The following is an 8,075-nucleotide window of genomic DNA, read 5'->3' on the forward strand; positions in this document are numbered from 1 at the left end:
ATGAGATGAGAATTTTATTTGCATTTGAAATTATTGTCTGTTGAAAACTCACCAAATCAGTGCTTTGGAATCGGCATTTTAACTCACTAATTAACATTTCACATCTAGCAGCGTAATGGCGGCTTAGTGTTTTTTAGGTATTGCTAATTTCCTTATTAATTTCCTTATGATTGTGTATTTTCTTTGCTCTGGAAGGGGGTTCGCTCGATGATTGTTAACAGCTTCATCGTTAGGAGGTTCGTTCGATCGAGTCAAGAATATGTACATTTTTGTGAATTAAATTTCTTTGTGTTTTGTTTAAAATTACAAAAAGGGAATAACTTTGTATGGACTGAATATGCACATGTTTGATGCTTGGAGTAAGTGATTCATTATCTAGAGATGATATATCGGTTGATCGATCATAGCTTACACTTGACAAACTTCGAATGGGGAAATAAGCTTGAACTAGAGAGAAAATGCGGCTTGCAAGACACTTGGACTGCAACCAAGACAGATTGCCGTTTGCCTTTTAAGTTAGAAAACCTAGATGGAAAACTAAACAGTTGGAAAAAAGACTACGATGCCCTCAAGAGATAGTTTGAGACTGTCAAAGCAGAGAATGATTATGTCAAATCTCAAAGTTATAAACTTCATGCTGAGGTAATATAATTTACATTACTTGATAGAAAATATAATTAATGATTTTTCCTAATAATAAGTTATCACAAAGTTTATGGTAAGTATCCATGTCGTCTTATGGTAAGTAGTCACGGTCTCTTAATTTTTCTCTATTTGAGTAAGTTTAAAAGTTGCATTTATCCTTGCTAATAATATTATAACACTAAAATAAAATAAAGGCCCAATTACAAATTTTGTCCTTTAAAATAAGACGAATTACGGTTCGTGTCCTTTTCTAAGTTTCCTTGCAGGCGGTGTACTTTAAACTTTTTTTTCCTACAAGTTTTGTCCTTTACGCTAACTGGGTTAGAAAAAGTCAGTTAAATGCCCTCACGTGAGACGCATGTGAGGGCATTTTTGTCTTTTCGTCTACCTGCAACTTCTTCTTCTTCTTCTTCTTTTTCTTCTTCTTCTTGCAGACCACCATCACCATACCACAACCACTCCGACCATGGATTTCCTCAAACACCATCACCACCGCCACCACAGGTCCGCCACCAACCACCGCTCCATCTCCGACGCCGACTCCCATCTCCGACGTCGACTCCCACTCCGGTCGAATCCCTTCTTTCCAAAACCCTAAACCCCTCTCACACCCAGAAACCCACAAAACGACGGTCAATTCCCCTCGTTCTGACGCCCAGAAACCCACAAATCCCCTCTCACAAATCAAATCAATAAAATCAATATTCTAATATATTGAAGCATCACACCACACCCAGATCGTGTTCATCTTCTTCATTTCTTCATATGTGAACCACCCGCCGGAGCACGACACAGCTGACCCTTCATCCAGTGGCCCCACCTCTCCACTTTCGACGAGTCTCCGGCGAAGTCCGCCGCCGGGTCATTCGGATCCGGACCTTCCCGGAGCGGCGACAGGGCTTCCAATGGCCTTAAGCTGCCGGATCTTGACATAACGGGTTCGGGTTGACCCGCATGGTGGCTGCTGCCTTTTCTTCTCCGGAGCAGGCCCGAGTTGGGTGAGCCGCTTTGACTCCACCGCATGGTGGCTGCTGCCTTTTAGTGTGTGAGTGGGAGTGTGAAGTGAGATGAGAGAGAAAAGAAATAGAACGGTGGTTGGTTTGGTGGTTAGGTAGTGGTGGTGTTGGTGTAGTGAGAGGGAGGGAGAGAGTAGAGAGAGAGAAAGAAGACGGGAAGAGAGAGAGAGTATATATTTAATATCTATTATTTATTTTTGTTATAATATATTAATTTATTTTTTAATTATAAATAACTGCCAGTAGACGAAAAGACAAAAATGCCCATCACATGTCTGGCACATGTCATACTTAACTGAGTTTTTCTAACCCAGTTAGCGTAAAGGACATAACGTGTAGAAAAAAAAAGTTTAAAGTACACCGCCTGCAAGGAAACTTAGAAAAGGACACGAACCGTAATTTGGCTTTTTTTAAAGGACAAAATTTGTAATTCTGTCTAAAATAAATGTGTGTAAAAAGATTATTTGGTAGTAGAGGTGCATAAACCGGTTTAAAACTCAAAACCGGTTCGTGTTAAAACCGGTCCGGTTTTGTCAACAAAAGTCAAAACCGGTTTATGATCGGTTTCGGTTCGGGTTGAAACCGGTTTCTTAACATGTTACAATCGGTTTCGGTTCGGGTTTTGATCGGTTTCGGTTCGGGTTTTGACTGGTTTTTGTCCGGTTTTGGCCAGTTTCGGTTCGGTTAACCGGTTTGAAACCGGTTTTGGTGGAGAAAACTACAAACCGGTTCCAAACCTCTGGTTTCAATCGATTCCAAACCGGTTTCTACATAATCGGTTTCAAACCGGTTCGGTTTCGGTTTGATTTTCGGATCATTCGGTTAACCGGTTTGTTTGCTCACCTCTATTTGTTAGGTCATTGGCTAAAAAACCTTTCATTGTCAGCATATTATATTGTTTACTCTTATGCCATAAAAGATACATGCTTATTTATTTCTAGGTTTATTAAAGTTTCATATATAGCTAAGTCAAAGCATATTTGCAATGGATTAAAATAGTTTCATTAATATCATTTGTGTAGATCCATTTGATGATAATAATACATACATGATATATGCACCGTTAGTAACTGATCTGCATAGACTTCTAGCAAGTAGGTGTGGGAAACGGAAGGGTTGAGTTACTGGTCTTAAAACCATATACAAAACACATCAGAAAATGTTAACTTTTAATAAATAACCCAATACATTAAGAGTTGAGTTACTGGTCTTAAAACCGTATACAAAACACATTAGAAAATGTTTACTTTTAATAAATAATCTAATACATTTATACTTATTTATTTCATTTTTTCTTAGGTGCTGCGTTTAACCCTGAAGAATGGCAGGATAACTGTCGTGAACGAGGTAACAGATTCCAACGATAATCCTTCAGAGACTGCCATAAATGTAGAACCAAGGCCAACTCGACTGCATTCAGTCCACCGTCACCCGACCAAAAACCAATACCTCAATGAGGTCATATCAAAATTCACCAGGTACAATGACATGTGTAAACGAATTTACCCATACATACTATGGTTTGTATTATAAACTATTTGTGTATTTCCATTTTGCAGGCTTCAAGAGTTCAATGGTTTTGCAGTGATTTTTGATTTTGAAAGTACAACTGATGGGTTTCGCTTAATAGGTGTTTGGTTGGTAATTGGGATGGAATCACCTATTACCGTCTTTATTCCTCTCCCTAAATTACCTCAGATTCATTCTATTATTACCCCTCATTGTTTTCTTTTTCATTCCATCACCTCTTTCACACTATATCACCTCCTCCACCACCTCCCGTTTCCATCTCACCACCACCCACCACAATCGCGTCCGTCACCCACCATCGCCGCCACCACCACCACAACCATTCCCACTCACCGCGCACCACAAGCACTCACTACCTTTTTATTTTATACTAGCCTTTTCTAACCTACCATATAACACAAAGTAATAATTCATCACGTTCCCACATGATAACCAACATTTGGGTAGCGTTTAGTATGCCTAAACGAGAGACGGAATGGAATGAACCATTATGATAGAATTAAAAAAAAATATGTTTTGTTGATCAATGGAATTGAATCACTCATTACCATGTCCATTTTATTCCCTCTAAAACACCCAAATTCATTTCATCCGCCCCTTGTTTTTCTTTTCATTTTATTCTTCTTACACACACTATATCACCTCCACCACCTCCAACCACTACTACCCATTGCCCTTTCACCACCACCACCACTCACCACTGTCTCCACCACGCGCCACCACTCACCATCGCCTTCGCCGCCCGCCACCACCACCAACCACCTCTGCCGAAAGCCACCACCACCACCCACTTCCGTTGCCACCACCACCTGCCATTGTCGTCCACCATCGCCACCACCAACCATTGCTCCCGGCCATTACCACCACTGCCCGCCACCCACCTTTTACCATTGCCACCACCACCACCACCAACCTGCCACCACCAACAATCCCTCCTGCCCATCACCACCGCCGCCCGCCACCCACCACCACCATTACTGCTGGTTGCCCACCACCACCATCCCACTGCCACTTACTACCATTTTTATTTTATTTCGGCTTTTTCTAAATTGCCACAAAAAAACTAATAATTCATGTCATTCCCACATGGTGGTAACCAAACATGTTAATGAAATGATAATGATCCATTCCTTTACCTGGTCCATTTCATTCTCTCGCTCATTCATTTCCATCGCTCATTCCATTACCCCATACCAAATAGACCCTTAAATGTAATGGTAATTTATTTCATTCTTTCGCTCATTCCATTACCCCATACCAAACACACCCTTAAATGTAATGGTAATTTATTTCATTATGTTCCTCATTCCATTACCCATACCAAACACACCCTAAGTTTGGTGCCTTTATACGTATCATTTTTATTAAGCTTTTGTTTTATTTTAAATATAAGGTTATAAATTTATATACTTGTTGGATATAAGTTTTAAGTTTAGATATAATAATATTATTACTTAATACACATAACATATACGAGTATCAATTTGTCGATCTAAAAAAATTTACTTTTCAAAGCTTCCAAACTTTCCCCTCATACAAACAGATTTCCCTCTAATAACTAATCAATTTTGACTCACTAATATTTTCCCTCCTAATTCTTATTCCCGCTAACTCATTGACCCTAAAACTTCTTTCTTCTCCAAAAAGTATTTCTCCTATAATATTAATCAAACCAGTAAAGCCAACGTCTAGGAATATAATTTATTGTTTCTTTGTGTTTAATTTTGTTTATTTAGTTACTTAACTAAGATTTTTTGACATTAAAGCAAAAGCAGTGCAGATTTTTGATATAATCTTATTTATATTGCTTCGGATTATATTGGTTGTCACCTTTCTTGTTGCTATGATTTATTGAATAGGCATCAGTTTAATTGATATGGGTCCGTTCTTCGCTGGGTATGACATAGGGATCTTCATTTTGTGGTACTAAATAGGCATCTTGGCGTCTGGAGTTCTTGTAACAGGTATGTCTTTCTCACATAATACTTGATTTCTCTTGTTTCTCACTTTCATAAGGCGTGATTATGTCATGATTTTGTGAAACTGTTTGTTGAGACCTAGTTTTTTTTTACAATAGTAGAAATAGAATAAGGTCCTTGCAATAAGAATGATGCTTAAATTGATATGACTCAATTCACTCAACTTTAAAATTTTAAATTGTTTAATGGAATCACATGAATCGGTTGTTTTTTTTTTCCTGTTAAATTGAAACTTGAATCTTCTCTTTGTTTTGTTATCTGAATCAAGCTTATGTTTCTCTGTCCTTTTCACAACATCATTTGAACATAAGAAAATTTTGAGAGCTCATTTGCTCATAAAAATGTGTTTTGGAAGTTTGTATCGCCACATTTTTTTATGTTGGTGCAATGTGCTTGTTTTGGACGAGCACTCATTAAACATGTTTTAAATTTCATTAGGATTGGTTTGATTATTTAGCTTCTATTTGCTGATCTAGACAAATGCATGTATATATTAATACTCTTGAAGTTTCTGTTCTTAAATATTTATCCATAACATGTTACATTTTGTTTTTTGGTCCTTGAGTGCACACCGTTCTTTAGTGACAAGCTTTTTGGTGAAAATACTATAATTTTCTTTTTATTTTTCATTTATAAACAACTTGTCTTGACCCATAAACCTTTTGGCGAGAACTAGTCTTCATCGAACCAAAATGACTATTTTAAAAAATACACACTTTAGGCGCAAACATGGTATGGCCCATTACCCTATACTATCCAACCGGTCCAAACCAAAATAACCATTTATAAAAAGACACGGTTTTGGCACAAAAATGGTATGTCCCACTACCCATACTGCATGACCCGTTTGTTGTGCGATGTATAGCTTTTTATTTTTGTCAATTTGAATTGCCTGTTTTTTTGTTAAATTGAAACTTAAACTCGCTATTTATTTTCAATTTATTCAATGGAATAATCTTTATTTTTTGTACATGAATGGCATAAAAATTATGCTGGAATTTGGATTACTGTTTTATGTTTCACAATCGACACCAATTGCAATAGATTGATTTGAGTCAATTTCATTTAATTATTTTGTTTCCACTGATTAGGATTTTCATTCAATACACTACTGCTACATTTGAAGCGGTGTCCTATTTTCATGGTATGCATGCATATAAAGTGTCTTCTTTATTCATATTGATATTATGGAACCTTAATTGTAAGGCCTTATTCCTGATGCCCTACATTGGACGTTGGATTTACTCATAAACATAGTTCTAAATATCATAGTAAATTAAAACTTTATGAGGAATATAAAACTTTCATAAACATTACATAATAATTAATAACTTGTCTTAAAACATTCTTGTGTTTCAAAATTAAAACATAAAATATAAAACATCCTGCTTCTTCAGATGCCAAACTCTTATTCTTCTCCCATGTGTCCCTGCTCAAGCCAGCTATCTCATTCTACTCACCTGCGTGAAAGTTCTAGTTATTCACACATCATACAATACATATACTTACATTCAATTATGCATCCAAAAATACATAATATTTACTTACTAATTTACCTTCCTTACATAATTTCATACATACATTCATACTTTATTACATTCATACTATATAATTACTGTCCTTTTCTATCTCAGACATTATTAAGGTCTGATTCCTCTTTCCTTGTCTATCTCAGATATTATTAGGGTTTGATCCCTTTCTTGTCTATCTTAGATATTATTAGGGTCTGATCCCTCTTTTCTTCTCTATCTCAGATATTATTAGGGTCTGATTTCTTTCTTCTCTATCTCAGATATTATTAGGGTCTGATCCCTTACTTTTTCATCTTCGTACATATTGTCTTTACATACCCGTAACATACATATACTTTCTTTAATCATTTATACGTACTCATATGCTATACATATATCTATCATACACATTCATCTTTCATATACATACCTCCCTTGTCAACACGTGCAATATCCGAATATCGTTCACGTACCGACAAGCTTTCATTCACATTCATAACATAATATCTATCACATAACTCATACATGCACACACTTACCATTTAAGGTAAGTGTATTAACTATCACATCGAGTATGCACACAGCCCCGAAAACATAACAAGGAAATGGGGCTAGAAACTCACCTGAACTCGGTTACGTTCACCGTTAATTGTTATTCCTTTCCTTAGGTATACACGACTAACTGTATAACAATTTCACGTATCAATTAACTATTACTACTAATATCGCGTTTCTAGTCTAGTTATAACCCTCAACGAATGGGGTCCGGGGGCAGAGCCCCTGGTAGCGAGGTTCTAGGGGCGGCAGCCTCTAGCGGGATCCAAGGGGCAGAGCCCCTAGCTGGGTTAAACTATTATCTACTTCGCTAACTCATTTGCTATAACGAATTAAGCCTGATTCGTTAACTGATTCGTTATCTTTCATGATTTGGTTCTTTAGCTGATTCATTATTCTAGTTCGTTATCTGAACATGGTCTGTTTCGTTATCCTAGTTCGTCATCTTGTCATCATATGGTTCGTCATTCCGATTCGTATCTGAACATGATATGATTCGTTACCTTAGCATAGCGAATGAGCATATAATGAACTACCAGATTCACTATCTTATTTAACGAATGGATAGATAACGAATTAAGGGCTCATTCGTTATCAAGTCACACGAATGTGTCCTATTCGTTATGAACGCGTAACGAATGATCCACCATAACGAACTATCAACTGTTCTTATCTAGATCTTTAAATTCGTCAAGAACATACGCAATCAACCTTCATCAAATCTGCAATTAACCCCTCGTTTCGCGATGGAATAACACAATTTAGGTATCATCGAACTCGCAATCTCAGAGCCTACAAAACCTAACCATCCAATCCTTCATACATGGCGTTTACACAGT

Source organism: Bidens hawaiensis, unplaced genomic scaffold, assembly GCF_021521415.1.
Source record: "Bidens hawaiensis isolate Kalapana, Puna unplaced genomic scaffold, B.hawaiensis_p1.1 tig00000190_1, whole genome shotgun sequence".
Taxonomy (NCBI): domain Eukaryota; kingdom Viridiplantae; phylum Streptophyta; class Magnoliopsida; order Asterales; family Asteraceae; genus Bidens; species Bidens hawaiensis.